At 33.7% G+C, this 22,538-nt stretch overlaps 1 protein-coding gene across 6 annotated transcripts in view; it reads left to right on the top strand.

Annotated features, from left to right (window-relative positions):
• Positions 1-22,538, top strand: part of LOC145255583 (organic cation transporter protein-like) — a 416,644-nt gene that overhangs the window by 216,903 nt on the left and 177,203 nt on the right. Inside the window, exon 1 of one of the 6 annotated variants that reach the window (XM_080114058.1) lies at positions 15,926-16,056. The exons of the other annotated variants lie outside the window; for them this stretch is intronic. The gene's annotated coding sequence lies outside the window, so the exon portion shown is untranslated. Of the gene's footprint in view, positions 1-15,925; positions 16,057-22,538 lie in introns of those variants that run through there. 6 annotated transcript variants of the gene reach the window in all.

Below are 22,538 nucleotides of genomic sequence, written 5' to 3'. Positions count from 1 at the left end.
CCCCCGATCATTGTAGACAAGATGCAAGCAAGCAAGATCCACAGAGTTATATATATATATATATATATATATATATATATATATATATATATCAGTCTTAACTGTGTTATCATACAACCCTTACCTGCCCTTGAATATTTCTCACTTCCCAAACTAAAACTCTTTGAGCCGAAGCGATTTCAGCTTCATGCCAGGTTTACAAGAATGTAAGACTTACTTTTCAGCGATTTTTGTGAGTTCTTTAATGACTGCAAGTTTGGCTTAGATATTTGTTTCCATAGCATTTCTCTTTTCTCACTCTTTGCTTTCTTATTTTAAATAAAAGACGATTTAATAAATCCTTCGTATATATTTAGGAACACTGATTTCAACTTGTTCTGCTACTCACAGTTCTTTTCATAGTACGGTTTTAAATGATCTAAAAGGATGGACATGCCGTAAAAATAACAATGAAACAAAATCTTTGGCTATTGGTAATAAAACAGAATTGATTTTATCTTTCGACTTTGAGTCTGGTGGAACAAAAAAGAAAAAAAGATTAGCTTCATTTTGATTCGGTCACATATCCCAGCATTCATTGCGTGGGCTGATCAACAATTGATTGAATCTCACGATTTTTCCCCTCCTTTCTTGACTTTATTTTTGGCGTCTAGTATCGGTTTGGTGGCTTAACAAAAAACAATGCAAGGGCAAACAAATCACGCAGTTAAGAATATATTTGATTAAATATTACAAAAAAAAAATAACTGATTCATTTAATACAGCTAATGTTGGATATTAAGCCGTGTCGATGCCGATAAAATCGGAGGTATGCACAATTGCACATATGCATATTCCAGGTGGATTTTTATTTACACTCTTGTGTCCTATAAAAATGACCTGACTTGTAATTATCACCAAAAAGGCTTACATTCCAGATCAGGAATTTAGAATTGTGCAATCTATACTCCTATAATATTTTTTTTGTGTGTATTGATATTCATATTTAAACCCCTTTTTTCTATTCATTTAAAATAAAACTTTCTTATATATGAGTTATGGAATTGCTTTCACTAGCAACAGATATAGCTAATTTGCATATTCTTTAAACATTCATTTTAATTAATTTTCTATTAGTTTTGTCGGTTTTCTTATAGGATGATCATCTTTTAACTATCATGTGTAATTATCGTATTCATGCAGATATTCTACATGATTTATACTTGTGTAATATTTGCATAAAAAAATTATAGTAAACACATAATTCTTTCCATATATATTATGTATACGTATATATTTTCGTTTAAAAAAATTTTCCCAACAAACTCCTCTTATAGTTTTTGGTCTACAGACATGAAACTTCATATGCAAGGTATTTGAACCCATACCAAACTTTATATTTAGTTTTTAGGCCGGGAAAATCGGTGCAAAAATGTGAAAATTAAAAAAACATGAAATCTGCCAGGTTACGGTCAAACGCCGGCATTATGGATACGCATGCATAACGTAATAGCTATTGGTTCATGTTTTAATTTTTAGCCTTGCAGCAAACATGTCTTCATAGCCAAATCATTAGCGGGCAGAGGCAAAAATAAAACGTTTTAATTTCGATTTTCTGTGGTGGCGCACGAGACATTCTGTTTTTTTAACTTTTTAAATCGTTACTATATATTGGGTCCAATATAATATAATAATGAATACGAAATCAGCATTAATCAAAATATCATATTTAAGTATATTTTACAACTGGGCAATGCCGGGCGCCCTGCTAGTGTAAAATAACAAAGAACAATTGAATTTTAAATGACCTTCTATGTTGACAAAATTCGTCTGTGAGAAGAATCGTGCTGAGTAAGACGACCCAAGAAGCAGCGCATATGTTGGATGACGATTACCTACTAAGCAGGCCAAGTATAGAATTTAACAATATATAAATAATAGATTATACACACGTTCATCTCTATTCCCGGGGCATCACTCGAATCGTGTACCTAAAATGCACATCCTTTTTGCTTGTTTTATCCGATTCTTCCGTTGGATCACCTTAAAATGATGTCCTTTTCTATGTTCGTTTAAAAATATTTTTAATTAATTTCAAATGTATATGCTGAAAATCATGTTTATCCATAATGAATATTTTGCTAGAGACATTTCCTCTGGAAAGATGAGTCTTGCATCGAACATCCATGGATTACGGAAGAACTTTAAATTTCGTGTATTCATGTTTCAAATAATAAATTTTTGTTTTTAAAATTCTATATTTTACTGCAAAAATTTTAAATATAAAACCTATAATATATATATATATATATATATATATATATATACATATATATATATATACATATATATATATATACATATATATATATGTATATACATATATATATACATATATATATATATACATATATATATATATATATATATATATATATATATATATATATATATATATATATATGAAATTTATTTATACAAACAGTGATGGCTACATATGTGCATACATGTTTCTGTAATCACCCGCGTTGGGGGATTACGTCTTCAGGCCAAGAATTATCGTCGAGAACTGATATTTCAAACAAAAACATTTTCTTATTTCGTTTACAAAGTTAGAATGTAACATGGGTGGGGGTTATGAGCGGGGATAGGACAAGTGAGGTCTTTGAAGATAATAAACATCTTTTTTATTTCCCTTTTTTTTATATCAAGTTCATCTATCCCATATTTTGATTTTTATGGCACAAGGTACTTGAGAATGTAGCATTTTTGTCTTGCATTTACATGGGCATTAAGTACTATATATGTGTGTGTGTGTGTGTGTGTGTGTGTGTGTGTGTGTGTGTGTGTGTGTGTGTGTGTGTGTGTGTGATCTGTAGTAATAAGTACTAAAAGTTTACTTCTAAAAGCAAAAATAGATTTAAGATTCCCAAAATTCGTACTAGATTGTCCATGGCTTACTGAATAAAGTACTTAATAAAATTCAGTTCGAAATTACACTCTTCTGGAAGTCGAAGGTTCAATCCTCAGTGTGGTTGATACTAAAAATGCAATGGCGAACTATTTAGGACTGCTACCCGGTTATAGTTAATAGATTATTTTTTTTCTTTTTCTTACTCACTTTCACCCCAAATAAAGCATATTGTCACTTGAAACGCAAGGGGTTACTATTTGGGATTATACCTAACATAGGACTAAAGTGAAGTTGAGCAGCGAAATATCTGTTCACATCACATTTAAACTTCAGCATGTTAGGACAATCAGGGAAGCAGGAAACAGGGAGGGAATTCCAAAGTCTAGCAGTTCGAGGGAAGAAACTATTAGAGTAGACAGTTTTCTGGAATAGAAGGGTTCATTCGAAATCCTGTGCAGATTCCCGAGTTTCACAGAAAGATTTGTTATTTTCACAACGTTTCAGCCGATGTAACCTCCTACTTTCTTCAGTGGTTTTTCGGACTCAAATCTTCATCAGGATCTGTGGAGTAATGGATAAAGTATTTGTTAAAATTCAGTTGTAAGTTACACTCTTTTGGAGGTTGAAGGTTCAATCCTCAGTGCAGGCAATACACAAAATACAATTGCGAATTATTTAGGATTTTTACCCAGTCATAGCTGATGGAACGAAAGCATGCTACCTCCCCTCCCCATGGATTTAATAAAGGGTTCTGTTCGAAATTCTATAAAGATTCCCAAGCTTGACAAAAAGATTTGCAAGTTCAACAAAATACACCGGAAGAAGGTTCGAGGTTACATCAGCCAAAATGTTGTAAAAATAACACTCAACAGTAGTCTGAAGACTCCAAATAATCAATCCTCATTTCAAAAATCAAGAAACATAACTTCCTTATGTTTCGCAAAAGATGTTGGACATTACCATGAACTCCGGACATTTTTATTTGAAATCCAATTTACCTTCCCCTTGTCAATCAAAAATCAACTTAATAACATAAGCCCTTTTTTCCACACTAAACGATGACGCAAAGAAATGATTCCTGCAACTCTATTTCTTTGTCTTCGACAATGACATATTGGCAAACGAAATTCATCCGCTCGATATGAGAAATGTCCGAGTAGCTGTCAAGTATGATCACAAAATAATTGGCTTTTCGAATCCGACCCAATCTAATTTTCTTCGTGCGCTTTCTAAACACACAATATAGATCTATTGGATCTTCCCTATAAAAATCGATTTAAAAAGCTTAACCGTTTCTCCCTTGAGTGTCGTCGATTACACAGTGATATGATGTGGGCCTACAATCTCCTCAATGGTCATTATGACATACCCCAGGACTTGTTATTCACTCCTGCACCAGAAAGAGACGCTACAACAAAATATTTCATTGATTTCGATTGAACCAGATGAGGGCCGCTTTTTCAGTCAGCATTTTTGGACCTTGAAGTAGACTTCTAAGTGGTTGGTTGTTTTTGTTTTACGGCATATCAACCCTTTTCAGGTTATTTAATGCTGAATTCAGTTATTTTGAAGAAAAAATTTTTAATAGAATATTTTTTTTTTCAAGTCGGTTTCTATTTAACCCATAACAGGTACTACCACTCCGGGTCAGAGTGGACCTAAGAGCAATGACAATTAAAGGGTGGTTCCACACTCCCCAAAGCCCACAGGCTTGGGCCTCACTATCGGATATAATTTATAGTCATATCCAGGATGGACTTCTAAATGAGTTAATAAATGTGCCAACAACACAACAATTTAAGATGAATTTAGACAGATGCTTAGCTACTGTTACCTCTTTTGTGTAAATTTATAACCTCCTTTTCCGAAATGTCAATTAAAGCACAATAGTTGTATTGTTTTCCAAATAAATTGAATATAAATAAATTAATTTCGAATTTTAGGTGAAAAATATCATTGTAAGTAATGATTCCTCAGAAGAACCAGTAACTTCTCCCTCTTCAACAGGATACAAAAAAAAAAAAAAGAAATTCTTACTCGATATTTATTTTTGATTTACATAACTTAAAGATGTATTTAGGCAATCAATTCCTACTTCCATTAATTATTCCGAGTTAAAAAGAAAAACGCACATTCAAGACAATTTTTTCTTCTTTTTCTCTCATGATTGACGTTTGCTCCCTACATAAGCAACAGCAGTCCTGTTTTTCATTTTTTTTTTCAACCAACCACAAAATCAAACGTAAACGAGGTAGCACCAAAAAAAAACCCCAAAAAAGGACTCTTTCGAGCAGAGAATCTGTTCTTTATTCTGCCATTCAGACTTCCCAACAAGTTCCTAAATTTGCATAATTGCCTTATTCTTGTATCCAAAGAGTTCCAAGTTCATGTACCATTTTTTTCTCTGCAGCAGGCACATGCCAACCGTGATTGCATATTTCTATGCCTCTCCAGACCGCTACCACAAGGTTCAATACTGTCTGCCATGCTCCATCCTCTGTTGCATCGCTACAGTGTTGCATAACTATGCTTGTTTTGCCAGTATTTTTATGGAATACGCTCCGATGGACTTACTGCACTTGTCCTTCCAAAACAAAAATATCTCCGACCCACTCGCCTAACAGTAAAATCACATCTTTCACTGTTGAGATCCCAGATGATTCCAAAAGGTTTTCTACTCTGATGGCTTCTGTTCTTGGATGGTTTGCTTGTGAAAATTCCTTTCGTGCTCCTTATTTCCTTGATCGTATCAATGTGCAGAAATCTAAATGTAATGTGAACAAGCATCTCACTACTTAATCCCTCTACTAGTTTTTCTCCTCTAAATCGGGTTCCTATCACAATTGATTCTTGTACTTCAGGCAAACAAAAAACATAAGATATGTAACATAAGTTAAGGTAAGTAACTCCTGGCTGTTTGCAAACCTCAAAAGAATGCACCAGGGAAAGAAATTTGCCTCCAAGAAGAAGTGATGTTGAAAACAGAGGCGTATTTTCAGGCCAAAAACAAATCATTCAAGAAAAATTCTTAGAAAAACGTTACAATGTATCACTCTAGAAACGGACCATGATAGTAACCTTCTGTCTAACCCGACAATGACATTCTGCATCTTGTCTGATGCACTGCAGCATCTGCTGTGACTATACAGTTCAAAGCTGAAGTTGCCTCTTCAGGTGCAAGCTTGATAAAGAGACCTAGGTTTGTGTAAAGTCGAAGAAAATGAAGGGAGGAAGCGCCCACGTGTCTGCGCGTCATGCCTTACCTTGGAACGCTCCTATGGTGTGCGTACGTGCATGGCCGAAACCAGGGAGAAATTCCAAAATGGCGCCGTCCTCATCTTGTAGATTGTGCGATCATCACTGGGCCCCACGTGACCGTTCTTTGGCTGCTGATTGGCCGAGGACGAACGCCGAAAGGATAAAGGGAGTGTGTTTGGAACATGGGGGTGTCTTTTCTAGGATCGACGTCAGTGTGATCGTATCGGTGAACTGCTGCAGCTTTAAGAGTACCTTAGTGTGTGTGTGATTTTTTGGGACTTGCTCGTCTGCTGACTTTACAGGACTTTCTTTTCTGCTGATTCTACAGGACCTGCCCTTCTGCAGAACTTGGAACAAAACTTCAAGCCTCTTCTTTCTTTTCACACGTAGTCGCCTAAAAAGGTAGAATCCGACTTACTTGTGAAACGGCTTTAGTTTGCCCATTTACCAGGGTTCTCTTCTTGGCGTTGCAGATAAAGTCCGACAGTCACAGTCAGCGCAACTACAGGAGTTGCCGGAAAGGTGTTGCAGTGCTTCACCATCTGCCTATCAGGACTCCAACCCTGATTTTTTATTGGGCTTTACTCCTTTAACCTTTTAACCTTTCCCAAGGCATCCACAAGGCAGTGGATCTATTTTCCCATAGCTGGTGAAAGAAGGGGACCATGTTGATAAATAAAGTCAGAGTTTACCCAAAAATTGTTTTATTAGTAAGGCCCGGGACTTATTGAGTGATGTATTATCTATCTCCTGATTGTGAATATGTATTTATTTACATAAATGTATTTTTTACGTTTCATAATAAAAAAAAGGTTCTTAGTAGAACTCTATACCGTTAACGAAGAATTGCTCTCCCCACTCCCACAGTGATGGTGCGATTCCAATATTTTTGCCCATTTTAATACAATTACCTATTCTGTTCCAAATTTCTGATTCTGACACAATTACCGATTCCAATTCTTTTTAGATTTCTAAATATAATTATTTTTAGAGACAGATTACCATAAAACCTATGTAATGTTTTTGTATATTTTCGCAAACATAAAAGTGCAGGTAGAATGTTCTGAGGGAAGAGATTTGGCTCTAATGGATGACAATTTAAGTGAACAATAGTAAAAAACACGCTAAAAATGTAAAAACAAAGCCAAAAATAATTTAAAGCATTTTTTAAGTAAAAAATGTGGGTTTGTATTACTGTACACATAGATTCGAAAAAGTTGTCAAAAAACAAATATATAACAAATAAATGTTATCAAAGGCAAGATAAGTTACTTTTCTACCTAACTGGATATATTTTTTGTGTTTTTATTCAATGTAGCATATTTATTCAGCTCGAAAAACATGCAGTGTTTACCGATGTATTGGACAATTCAAAATGGCGGCCGACTATCTCTTAAACACGGTAAGTTCGAGAAAAGGTGCTATAAATAATAAACTAGACAAAATACTATAAAAAAACACCGAATATATGTCAACCTATGTCACGGTAATATATATTGAGCGAATTTCTAACAGTATTTTGTCTAGTTTATTATTTATAACACCTTTTCCCGAACTTACCGTGTTTAAGAGATAGTCGGCCGCCATTTTGAATTTTCCAATACATCGGTAAACACTGCATGTTTTTCGAGCTGAATAAACATGTTACATTGAATAAAAACACGAAAATTATATCCAGTTTGGTAGAAAAGTAACTTATCTTGCCTTTGATAACATTTATTTGTTATATATTTGTTTTCTGACAACTTTTTCGAATCTATGTGTACAGTAATACAAACCCAAAAATGTTATAAAGTAGAAAAAAGTTTTTAAAAAAAAGTAAAAAGCTAAAAAACAAAGTAAATAAGCAATGCTTTTTAAAATTATAAAGTGTTGTCATCTATGTTAAATCTATATATATAAAAGCAAAAGTGTATGTATGTATGTATGTACGCTTTTCCTCGATGTCCACAAAAGACTTCTTTCAGAGAAGCGCTCGCTCGCTTCACAACTTCTTAAAACTTTTTATATCATCTATAAATTGTAATATCTCACACTTAACCACGGAGCTCGCCTGTCTATTTAATTTTATTGACTTTCAAACGTTAATTATTCCACATTTCCCGCATCGGCACGCGTTACATTCGGTTTTGGGTATAAACAAAATACTGGCCAAAAGCCAGTGGTCTCTAGAGAGCTAAGTAACGTTTGGTCAATGTCAACTTCGTCATATCAGACGGTAGCTTTCATTTCGAGACGAGACGCTCCCCCTAATAAACAGGGAGCGGGTTTTTAAAAACAAACAAACCGATTTATTGACCTCATTTAAAACTGTCCCGCACAAAATGCTAACTGCTGAATACCTATCGCCGTCACGTCAATCAAAAACGTGCACCTGTTTTTTTTTTCTATTTTCCAACTGCGCGTCAAGGCTTCGTTTTTTTTTTTCACGGGCACCTGTTTTTTTTTCAGATTTCGGGTTTTTTTCACACACACCTACAAACACCCGGGCAACGCCGGGGACCTCTTGCTAGTCTATATATAAAAGGCAAAAGTGGTGCATGCATTTCTGTATGTCCACAAAAGGCTTTTGAGAGGGGTTTGACCACGTCACTATTTTTTATAACTTTCTTTATACTCCCTAGATTATAATATCTGCGATTTGCAAACGGACGTCATCTCTACATTTATTTTGAAAATAAAACTATATATTTTTATAAAACTCCCTCTATTCTATCTTTTTGCATGTTTGTTTGTCTTTTTCGTATAAAAGCGAAATTAATCGGAGCAAAGTAGGCCGCCTGACTTTCCGGCTGGGACCTCCAGAAATGCAATTAGCTTTGATCAATGTTGGGGAACTTCATATCAAACAATTGCTATTCAATTGGAGAGCTCCCCTGTTTTGGGGAGAGCTGGTTTTCCCCAACATCGTGGGAAGCAAAATATGGCAGAAACTGCCCTGCAGCCAACCTTCGTTTCTGCACCTGCACGATTCTTAACTTATTCACTTCAAGTCAACTTTTTGATTGACATCGATAAATTTGAACGCTTTTCATTTCCTCTCGCATCATAGTGTAGCGGTAAGATCTCAGCTTTTCTTCCGCTTTCTTTTTCGCCTTTGCGTCATGGGTTCGAGCCTGCCTGCCTACTGCCGCTTTTTTCTTTCTTTTACACCCAGGAAATGCCGGGCACCCTCGCTAGTCTATTTTAAATTTGAGCCATCTGTGCATGTGTGTTTGTATGTTGTATGCCTGCTAAGAAATTTTCTCATCTGCATCAAACAGGCATGAATCTGGTACCGTTAGAGTGATCTCTTGGACACATAATATCGAAAAATTAGAAAAAAATCGTCAATTATTTCATATGTCGCTTTGTTTGAAGGGAGTCAGGTAAAAACCTTGCTTTCGACGCTGTTTGTAAAGCATATGCAAACTATTCGTTGTTTCATTTTTAAAAGCTAAATTAGCAATGATATAACATCTGTGTCATCGTTGTACTGTTGATAACGTGTTCGCTTACAAACTTCACTTTTGCAATTTTGCGTCCACCATACTGACTTTTTTTGCTTACAAAATTTTGCATTTGGCTTCACTTCTGGTTGATGACATCCAAATCCCATTTTTTTTTTATTTAACCATATTTTACTACCGGGCAATGAGGGAATTTAAGACCATTTAACATTTTCTATTTAGTTTTTTTTACTGCCTCGGACAATATTAGGTAGCCCTGCTAGTCTATTATATAAAAATCAGTTGTGTGTGTTGTGTGTGTTGTGTGTTGTGTGTGTGTGTGTGTGTTGTGTGTGTGTGTGTGTGTGTGTGTTTTTATGTCCAACTAAAAGTAAAAATAAAACATGACAAAAATCTACAAAGATGGTATTTTCTTCACCGGCGTTGCCCTGGATTAATAATCTCTACAATTAAAAAAAAAAAAGGATTCATTCTTTACGGGTCAATGGGCCAGGTTCGGAGGTGATGATGGTCTAGTAGTTAACGACACAAACTAACAACTTGAGTGTCCTAAGTTCAAATCCAGTTTGTTCCACAAAAGTCATTTTCACTTAGGATATTGACAACTTTCATGTGGTCTCTCTCATAATCTCCGAAAGAATTCTGATTATAAAAATATCGGGGAAACCAATGCCAACAATAGAATCTTCAGATTCATACGATATGATGATGAATGGGTTAGGTTTTGTCAGGGAAGAGGGATTCAGTTTTTCAGCCATTTCCAATATTATTTATTACATAAAGCGGAAGTTAATGATGCAGATTATTATTTTTTATACATTAAAACAAGAGAGGGGAATGGGTGTGGATAGATGTGGAGAAAAAAAGGTGGGGGGAAAGAGATATAGGAAAATGGAGAAGCTAACAGCAAGAAACTCAGCATTGCCCGGAAGACACTAAAATAAATATATGTTTCACTAAATTATTAAAGAGGAAGGGGAGATGAGAAACTCAGCCTTGCCCTGATATAAATTAAATTAAATATATTTTTCATTATATATTTAAGGAAGGGAGGAAATTGGTGTTGCCCGGGAGCAATAACTTTTAAACAGAAAGCTCGGATTGAATGAATTGCATTATTATTATTAATTTTAGAAGAGTAACTCTCACTTCCCCTTATTTTTTCCTTCGGTTCTCACATTCCATGAGCAACGTTTCTGACAAAGAGGTAAGTATTGCTGTCTTTTTGGGTCAGAATCTGTCAATCTCATACTTATTGTTGGTTGGTTTTTGACTTCGAATAGTATTTTTTTTTTTTTTTAGCTTTTTGCAACAAGTGGTTTCATGCTTTGTCTGGAGGTATATTCATTAAAAAAAATTCAATACATTAAAACGAGAGAGAAATAGGCTAGGTGGGTAGGGAGAAGGATGTCAAAAAACAGAGAAGTCGGAAAAAGAGAAAGAAAGACAGTTTGAGAGAGGTAAGACGTATAAAATCACAATTCGCTCATGTATTAAGTATTGTTGCCACATCATGGCTGGTGTATCTACCGCTAGTCTCCAAAGAAGAGTCTCAATTCTAATAGGTTTTGCATGGTCGGCCAAGCTCCAACCGCTGTCTCATCATCACAGTGTCGAATCCCTGTGCCTGTTTTACAAGTACTTTGATTGAATGTGTTCTGATGAACTCATAGCACTTGTTCCCCTTTGACATACATACCTCCAACTAACCTAACAAGCAGCAAAATCCCACCTTTTTTTCCATTTGCTTCCTAAACAAGGCACAGTGCCGCTTTGACATATTGCAGGACTACTATGTAGGGAGTTGAGCAGCGAGATGTCTGTTCACGTTACACTTGAACTTCTGCATGTCAGTACAGTTAGGAAATCAGGCAACTCTCTTTTGAATCCTGTCTAGGAGCAAAAGACTAGTAGCATATGCACCAACCCAAATGTGACAACAATGCTCCATACATGGGCGAATGGTAGCCTTGTAGAGGTAGAGGATACTTTCAGGCATAAGTAGCTTTCTAGTACGGTAGAGAGAGCCCACCTTCTTTGCAGCAGCCTTGGCAATACCCTCGATGTATCTGTTGTTTCATTGTTTAGGTTCCTAGATAGCAGAAAGCCTTCTGCTCTAATAGCTTCTTCCCTCAGACTGCTAAACTTTGGAATTCCCTCCCTTGACTAGTTTCCCTGACTTTACTAACATGCAGAAGTTTAAACATACTGTGAAAAGACATCACGCTACTCAACTCCCCACATTTCACTGTTAGACATGATCCCAAATAGTAACCCCTTACGTTTCAAGTTGCAATATGCCTTGGGGTGAAAAATGGTAAAAAGAGTAGAGAGGGAGAAGTTTTAATAAAAACATGTTGCCCGCACTTTTTAAAATCTTCTATTTTTTTATGGCCCCGGGCAACGCCGGATAGCCCTGCTAATATTAAATAAGTCCACCAGATATTTATACGAGCATATTGTTTCTTAACTCATTCATACATAGAATTATCTTGTCAAATCTTCTGTGTTAGTCATCAAAATAATAATAACCCGGTGTCTCATTCCACGCAAACAAACAAAAGGGATTTTCTGGATTTGAACAACTTCTGTCTGGATTGGGATGGATTAATTTACTTACCATCTCCTCCTCCTCCTCCTCCTCCTCCTCCTCCTTCTGTTTTTTTTTTCTTTTACTCATTAATCACCCCAAAACAAGGCGTATGGAGACTAGTAGTAGTAGATGCACCAGATATGGTAACAATACTCTATGCATAGGCGAGTTGTGGCTTTGTAAAGATATAGGATGTTTTCTTATGTAATTTTCTATCACGGTATAGGGAACCCACTTTCTTTGCAGCAGCCTTGGCAATGTCCTTAATGTATCCGTCCCAATTCATGTTGCCTGTGAATGTTAGGCCGAGGAGTTTAAGAAGATAGGGTGTTGTTCATCATGGCAATCGGTGGTTGAGAAGGTAAGAAGCTTAGTCTTAGTAGCATTAATATATTAATATTTATATCTGGAAGTTAGTATTTACTTCTCTCCTACCACCGTGAGAAGATGTAACACAAGTTTGGAATGCGGCGGATTGAAAAGCCAGTGCTCAAGATGCAGATCACTCTGGCCGATAAAAAACACCTGAGCAACCCTGTCGGAATTAGCAATGACCTAACCCTTTTCTCAAAGAGAGAAGGTAAAATCTAGAAGGGTGAACCTCTGCCAACTGCACCGAAGCATACCTCAGCCCGAAATAAAGAAATTCAACCAAACTTAAATGATCCAGACTCTGATGGACTGATGACTAAGGACATATCACGGATTTGGTATGAAAAAATAACACCACTCTTAAGGTCAGGTTGACCTACTCTGAATGTCTAGGTAGTTGCAAAGTTTATCCTTTGGTGTTCAAAATGAAAATGCTTGAACTTGTTTCTACGCAACTGGATTCGCGCATGCATTCGCATGAATTAATAAAAACAAATGGCAATATTTTGGACCAATCCTGTAGCGTATCAGAAACAAACAAACAAAAATAAATCCGACTTTGATTTTCTTCTGATTCCTCCTCAACCCATAACACCCGAATAACATTCCTATTTCACTTGCGTATCCTACCTAATGGTTCCCCACCTCATTTATTTCATCTCCCTCCTCTTCTCTCTCCCTACCCTCCACCTTCCCCAAACATGGTATACCACAGCGATTAGTTAATCTTTTCTAAGTCAGCTACAGTCTTGACTAGTTAATTTTATCTGCATCTGCTTGCTCTGGGTCGAAATAAATTATAATGAGATTGAACTAAGTTTGTGTTGGATTTTTCTTATATATATATATATATATATATATATATATATATATATATATATATATATATATATATACATGGAAAAATATGTTTATTCAATTATATTTTATCTTTTATTTGTACCAGTCCTTTAATTTATGAAGTTCGATGTAACTACAGTGCATATACAAACAAATTGGAAAAATAATTGCAAGTTCTTTCCCAATTTTCGGATTTTGTAATCATACTCATATTTTGTAATCATACCCATATTTTGTAATCATACCCATATTTTGTAATCATACCCATATTTTGTAATCATACTCATATTTTGTAATCATACTCATATTTTGTAATCATACTCATATTTTGTAATCATACTCATATTTTGTAATCATACCCATATTTTGTAATCATACTCATATTTTGTAATCATACTCATATTTTGTAATTATACTCATATTTTGTAATCATACTCATATTTTGTAATCATACTCATATTTTGTAATCATACCCATATTTTGTAATCATACTCATATTTTGTAATCATACCCATATTTTGTAATCATACCCATATTTTGTAATCATACTCATATTTTGTAATCATACTCATATTTTGTAATCATACCCATATTTTGTAATCATACCCATATTTTGTAATCATACTCATATTTTGTAATCATACTCATATTTTGTAATCATACCCATATTTTGTAATCATACCCATATTTTGTAATCATACTCATATTTTGTAATCATACCCATATTTTGTAATCATACCCATATTTTGTAATCATACCCATATTTTGTAATCATACTCATATTTTGTAATCAAACTCATATTTTGTAATCATACCCATATTTTGTAATCATACCCATATTTTGTAATCATACCCATATTTTGTAATCATACTCATATTTTGTAATCATACTCATATTTTGTAATCATACTCATATTTTGTAATCATACCCATATTTTGTAATCATACCCATATTTTGTAATCATACTCATATTTTGTAATTATACTCATATTTTGTAATCATACTCATATTTTGTAATCATACTCATATTTTGTAATCATACCCATATTTTGTAATCATACTCATATTTTGTAATCATACCCATATTTTGTAATCATACTCATATTTTGTGATTATACTCATATTTTGTAATCATACTCATATTTTGTAATCATACTCATATTTTGTAATCATACTCATATTTTGTAATCATACTCATATTTTGTAATCATACTCATATTTTGTAATCATACTCATATTTTGTAATCATACTCATATTTTGTAATTATACTCATATTTTGTAATCATACCCATATTTTGTAATCATACTCATATTTTGTGATTATACTCATATTTTGTAATCATACTCATATTTGGTAATCATACTCATATTTTGTAATCAAACTCATATTTTGTAATCATACCCATATTTTGTAATCATACCCATATTTTGTAATCATACCCATATTTTGTAATCATACTCATATTTTGTAATCATACTCATATTTTGTAATCATACTCATATTTTGTAATCATACCCATATTTTGTAATCATACTCATATTTTGTAATTATACTCATATTTTGTAATCATACTCATATTTTGTAATCATACTCATATTTTGTAATCATACCCATATTTTGTAATCATACTCATATTTTGTAATCATACCCATATTTTGTAATCATACTCATATTTTGTGATTATACTCATATTTTGTAATCATACTCATATTTGGTAATCATACCCATATTTTGTAATTATACTCATATTTTGTAATCATACTCATATTTTGTAATCATACTCATATTTTGTAATCATACTCATATTTTGTAATCATACTCATATTTTGTAATCATACCCATATTTTGTAATCATACTCATATTTTGTAATCATACTCATATTTTGTAATCATACTCATATTTTGTAATTATACTCATATTTTGTAATCATACCCATATTTTGTAATCATACTCATATTTTGTGATTATACTCATATTTTGTAATCATACTCATATTTGGTAATCATACCCATATTTTGTAATTATACTCATATTTTGTAATCATACTCATATTTTGTAATCATACTCATATTTTGTAATCATACTCATATTTTGTAATCATACTCATATTTTGTAATCATACCCATATTTTGTAATCATACTCATATTTTGTAATCATACTCATATTTTGTAATCATACTCATATTTTGTAATTATACTCATATTTTGTAATCATACTCATATTTTGTAATTATACTCATATTTTGTAATCATACTCATATTTTGTAATCATACTCATATTTTGTAATCATACCCATATTTTGTAATTATACTCATATTTTGTAATTATACTCATATTTTGTAATCATACTCATATTTTGTAATCATACTCATATTTTGTAATCATACTCATATTTTGTAATTATACTCATATTTTGTAATCATACTCATATTTTGTAATCATACTCATATTTTGTAATCATACTCATATTTTGTAATCATACCCATATTCCTTTATTTTCTTTTAAAGTTGATAATGCTTGTTCTTCTGATCAGTTAAGCGCAGAACAAATTCAAGAATTGACATAATAATTACATGAATGGTTCTGTGCTACGAAACAAGTGCTGTCAAGAATTGTACATGTCAACGTACTTAAAGAAATAAGCGGTAAGATGGTCAATATCTTGAAATTTGAAATATAGATTTTTGTCATATATATATATATATATATATATATATATATATATATATATATATATATATAGTGAATAAATGACAAAAGACTATATTCCAAAGTTCATGATGATCTTATAAGTATTCCTTTAATTCAGTTGGCATTTACAATTCTTGACAGTATCTGTTTCGTAGCACAACATCAATCACTTAATTATTATATCAATCAGTGGATCTATTATGCCCTTAACTTATCAGAAGAAATAGTAACACTCAATCCGTCAAAAGGAAATAAATTGCGTTTTGACATGATTAAAATCCGAAACCTTGGAAGAGAAGCTGCAAATACCTTTTAATGTTTCCATTACAAATTCAAAATGGCGTAATGGAAACCTATTATAAGGTATTTACAGTTTCTCTACCAAATTTTCGGATTTTAATCATGTCAAAACGCATTTTATTTTATTTTGACGGATTGATTGTTGCTATGATGATAAGTTAAGGGCAAAATAGATTCACTGATTGATATAATAATTAAGTGATTGATTTTGTGCTACAAAACAGATACTGTCAAAAATTGTAAATGTCAACTAAATTAAAGGAATAAATTATAAGATGGTCAGCATCATGAGCTTTGAAATATAGTCTTTTGTCATTTATTTACTATATTGCTCTGTAATTACATTGAGCTTCATTAATAAGGATTTGTATATATTATAAGAAAATATATTTCCATAGAAATATATATATATATATATATATATATATATATATATATATATATATATATCAAAGGGTCAGGCGTAATTATTATGATAGAGTAAATTTTCTATTGATTATTATATTAGATTGTTGGTCACCCTTTTTTTAAAATAAATTTTGTTTTTATTGATTTTATTAATTTTTTTTTTATTTATTTGAAAATATTACAAAAAACCAAAAGTGTTATGAAATATTTTATTAAATGAGCAAAATCATTTTTTCCAAAGAGATAGTTTGTTTTTCTCTTCATTTAACCCCTAGTGGAGAGAGAAAAATGTTTACAAAGATGTGACCAAACTCATATTTCAAATTATTGCCAAAACATCAAATTCAGACTTACGATAACCGTCAACAATATCGGATGTATACTATTTTCTCTTTCTAACAAGGGCTGACACTTCAGGGTTAATACCACCAGAAAAATGATGAGGAAAAAATTAGGTCTTCCTAAAAATAGGTGAATTACATCAAAAGTCTCAGAAAAAAAATTGAAAATGATTTTAATCGTTTAATAAAGTATTTCTTAACATTTTAATAAAGTATTTCCTAACATTTTAATAAAGTATTTCATAACATTTTGTTTTCTAAAATTTTCAAATTAACCTTACAAAGTATTTTCAAAGATGTCACGAAACTTCTATTTCTTTTTCTATTTGCAGGTAAGTTTTAAAGAAAAGGTAATTCCACAAATTTGGACAGAGAAAAACGGTAAATTTGATCTTTAATTTACTACATTTCTTTCTCTTTTTTGTTTTAATTTCAAAAACTAAATCTATTACTAAATCAGATTTTTTCTGATAAAGTAATTACAAGAAACCTCAACCATTGATAACCATGACAAATAACACTCTACCTGAGAGCTCATTGTTGAAACTTCCCAGTTTAACATTCACAAATAACATAAATCAGAACAAATACATTAAGCTAAGATGGGCTCCCTCTACCATGCTAGAAAATTATTCACACCTGACCGCCAGGCTGTGGTACGGTTCTGTACAATTCTAGTAGGTCCACCATCCCAGGCTTTACTGTCTTTCTTTGAGAAAAGGATTGAGAAAAGGATTAGTTTTATTACTAATCGCCTGACCTTTCCATCCTCTAACTGCCGATCTTGTGTCACATCTTCTCGCAGTGAAGGGAGGGAGGTAAATACTGACTTCCAACTATAAATATCAATATATTAATGCTACTAAGACTAAGCTTTTTACCGTTAACAATTACAAAAAAACCTTCTCAACCAGCTATTGATATTTTTTAAACTGCTAGGCCTAACATTCACAGGCAACGTGAATTGTAACAAATACCTTGAGGACATTGCCAAGGTTGTTGTAAATAAGTTGGGCTCCCTCTACCATTCTAGAAAATTAATCACACCAGAAAGAATCCTATATCTTTACAAAGCCACCATTTGTCATATATGGGTTGGTGCATCTACGACTAGTCTTTCATTATTAGACAGGATACAAAAAAAGATTTAAAAATCTAATAGGTTTAACCAAGCTGCAACCTCTGTCCCATCCCTTCAATGTCGCATCTCTGTGCCTCTTTTATAAGTAATTTAATCGACATCTGATGAACTCATTGTACAAGTGCCACCTCGGCATACCCCCCCTCCGACTAATGTATCAAGTAACAAAATCACACCCCTTCATTGCTGAGATTCATAGATGCCGAGAAGCCTTCTACTCTAATAGTTTCTTTCCTCAGGCAGCTAGACTTTGGGATTTTCTCCATTTCCTGCTTCCCTGACTGTACTAACTTGCAGAAGTTTAAATGTAATGTGAACAGACATCTCTGTCATCTCCTCACACAGTCTTAGACATGACCCTAAATAGTAGCCCAATATGTCCAGGTGACAATATGCCCTGCTTGGGATGAACAAAAAAATAAAGCCACCATTTGCCCATGTATGGAGTATTGTTGCCACATCTGGGTTGGTGCATCTATTATGTCTCTCACTCTTGGATAGGGTTCAAAAAAGAGTTTTTAGTCTAATAGTCTGCTACTAGTCTCTCACTCCTGGACAGAGTTCAAAAGAAAGTCGCCAACCTAATAGGTCCCACACTGTCATCTAGGCCTCAGCCTCTGTCCCATCAATGAAAGGTTGCATCCCTCTGCTTGTTTTACAAGTATTTTAATAGTAGATGCTCTGACAAACTACAAGTCCTTGTACCTCTTCGACGTAAATGCCCCCTACAAACCCGACAAGCAGCAAAATTCCAATAGATAAAAGCCATCAAAATGATCCAGTTTCTGCTGGACTGATTGCCGACGTCATAATGTCGACTGACATGTCTCAGCAATCGAAGCTGAGTGGACAAATGAGTGGCTTATATCACTGCCCCACCGATGTGTTAAATATAACTACGTTTATATCCTCTGGATAAGTCCATTATTCTAGAAATAGGGTATCAGCTTACCCTATAACACTTGTATAAGCTACTATGTTTCTTTCTCTGTTCATTTACCCTTCCGTTTCGGTTTCATTTCTTCCTTTCTGATTTGAGTGGAAATGGGATGTAATCACCAATCAATCAATATACCAGTCATTCCTTATCCCCCACAATTTAAAAATAAAATGGTTATTTCACATAAACGTGTGTATTCTATAATTTTTAACAAATGAAAATGATACCCCCATATGCTGCTCATTTAAGACTTACCATACCTATTTTGAATAAAAAACAGTAATGCTAATGCAGCACCCAAAAATGGGGAGAGTTGAGTGAGTCGGGAACAAAGTATTGTGCTCAGCTTCACAGCCCTTTCACGGATGTAGATCCCACAGTCACACACCGACAAAGGCCACATAGACACTGCACTTTGTTGAACTCACAAACACATATTTGTGTTGTGTAGTGGTTGTGTGTATGACAGTATCGTCACTATATATATTTATGTGTTTTTTTTTACATGGAAGTCACCACTTATCAAGGCCCGGAAGCCACTCTGGGATAAGGGTTTCTATTATCGTCGAGTGTATGATTGTCTGCAAGTGTATATACGTGTGTATATTCGTCTATCTATGACCATCTAGCGTTGTGATCTTCCAGTCTAGAGTTCAGTGTGTGTATGTACATTTAAATAAACTTCATGACGGAACAATAATATCTTTACAATATAAAGGATGAATAACATTTATTTGGGGTTTCAACAGTTGGCCAATCAGGAACATATCTGATCCATCTTTTGTCTTGTTTGATGGAAAAGTTGCAATGAAAATTCTCCCCAAGAACGACAGAGCCTCGGGTTTTATTTTTGGCAATTTTTTATTCCAGAGTTTTTTTGTTTTTGTTTTTTTTTACCTTTTGGAAAGTTGCAACACTGATTTGTACATTTGCTAGGCCCATTGGTTCTCTTGCTTCCCCAGGTGCTTCAAGCCATTATAACTGGTCGGTTCTTCAACTCTCTGTCTATCTCCTTCAAGCTCTAAACACAAAATAATTTCCATGTATCTGAAAAAGACCATCCCCCCTTTTAAATGACGTTATTCATATACGTCACTAAGATAATCACCTGATGTTTTTACATGTCATTATTTCTAAGTTGTCAACTAAATTGTTATAACATTTTTTAAGTTCACATTTCTGGTAAGTATTAAATATAAACAGATATCTAAATATTTTTATTATTCTAAAACATATTTTAGCTGACAAACCTTTTTGGCTCGAATAATCAGAATAATCGTCGACAAACACAACTTCGGCATTGCTCGGTCAACATCTAACATTTGCATTGACAACAAACAAGCATATAAAAACACACGCACACACACTTTTACCACTTGTGTCATCTTCCACATTGCAGATATTCTACAAACACATGAACCGTTAACTTTTCTAACGGTATTATCTATAATGTGTGTATATATGTGTGTGTGTGTGTGTGTGTGTGTGTGTGTGTGTGTGTGTGTGTGTGAAGACACTTCTTAACCTATATACTCAACGGATTTTTTATCTACAGACTTGAAATTTGATATATAGGGTATTCAGACATGTGGAGAACTTTTTAATTGGTTTTCATCCGGAAAAAAAGTTTGCTAAGGGGTAAAGTTTGAAAATTTGATACTTGGTTGTTATCTGTTTCATTTCTCTGTTGCAGAATGAAACTCAAACAAAGCAACCCCTGGACGTGTGTAAGAAGTAGAGATACATGCTTTAATTCCTGGCAAAAGTGGATTATGAATGTTGGTGACTATGTAGAAAAATAAATTTTGGAGCACCCAAGATCGCTCGTTTTAATGGTATTACTCCCGCTTTTGTAGCTCTTTAACTTTTTTTTGGTTAAAAAAAAGGAGGCTTTACTTTTGGAACGACCTTTGTCATAATATAAAGAATTACCTGACGACTACACCTGGTGAACAAAGTATATTCAAAAGTGCATTGTGAATGTTGGTCACTGTGTGGACCATGGATAAGACAGAACCGATAATTGCGCTTAAAGGCTTGGTTAGAGTCTAGAAAAGATATTTTGGTTGGCTTCTCTAAAATAGCGAGTGACAACTAATAAGGTCCTATGTGTCGTGACTATGCTGTAAATGATAAAATATGTTGCAAACAATAATTAGGTGAAAATTAACGTGTGACCCTTTTTAGGGGTTGCTAGTTTGTTTGTTTGTTTTTGTTTTTTTTAGTTTGTTTGTTTGTTTTTTGCCTTGACAGAGAATATAATACACCTTTCATTGTTTTGTTGGTTGTTAAAACCCCAGTAACCATAAATTATGGTTTTATTTTGAATATAGGGTTAACATAATTAAAGGAAGATGTTGGGTAATTACAGAGTTATGTGCCCTTGTCTGTGGGCTATTTTAGTTTATGCAGTGCTGTGGTAGCTCACTACTCGCAATCCCTCTGAACCTAACCTGGTATTCAACTCAACCTCTCTTCAAAATCAACACTTTCCAATATTATGACACATGGAATTTGGTAAAAAGTGACCCTGTGTCTGATAAGGCCATTATTTTAATCATCACAATCTCCAGTTCAGCAACCTCCCTCCCTCAAATCTTCTGTCTCTTTAGACCATGTCTTTGCCTCTCCCACTTTTTCTGTCATTATCCTCATATTCTGCCTCCGCTCCTCACACTGTCTTTCCATTCCTCTTTTTTTTCTCTTTTTTTTTTTATCGATACATCAAGCATACGTTATTATATTGCTAGTGTGTAAAGTGGACAGTTGCTAAGCAACGGTAACAGTAGGGTCCTATACTTCCTTCTACTCCCCCCTCTCCTCTTCTACCCCCACCCCTCTGACTTTCTATATCTCAATTTTTATTCTTTTTCAAACACTCACTCTTTTGTCCTTAGGTGGAATTGATTCCTATCCTACATGCTTTTCCTTCATCTTCATTAGCCCATATCTCTCTCTCTCTCTCTCTCTCTCTCTCTCTCTCTCTCTCTCTCACCCTTGTGTCTACTGCTGCATCTCTCTTTTATATATTCAAGCATGTCTAATATATATATATATATATATATATATATATATATATATATATATACACACACACACGCACACACACATATATATATGATGAAAAGCATTAAGTTTCGAAATATCATTGTCTAAAGAGTTTTCTTTATATTTCACCTGTTTTCCTTATTAATTTGATGATCAAACGAATTTTATTTAACTTTGAACTGTCATCAATAGTTTCTTATATTATTTACTCCACTCATCCGTGAAAGCTTTCTGTAGCTTGATACGTTATTGTATAAA

Source organism: Euprymna scolopes, chromosome 31, assembly GCF_053919585.1.
Source record: "Euprymna scolopes isolate OS-2025 chromosome 31, ASM5391958v1, whole genome shotgun sequence".
NCBI classification, from domain to species: domain Eukaryota; kingdom Metazoa; phylum Mollusca; class Cephalopoda; order Sepiida; family Sepiolidae; genus Euprymna; species Euprymna scolopes.
This window is presented reverse-complemented; position numbering and strand designations above follow the sequence as displayed.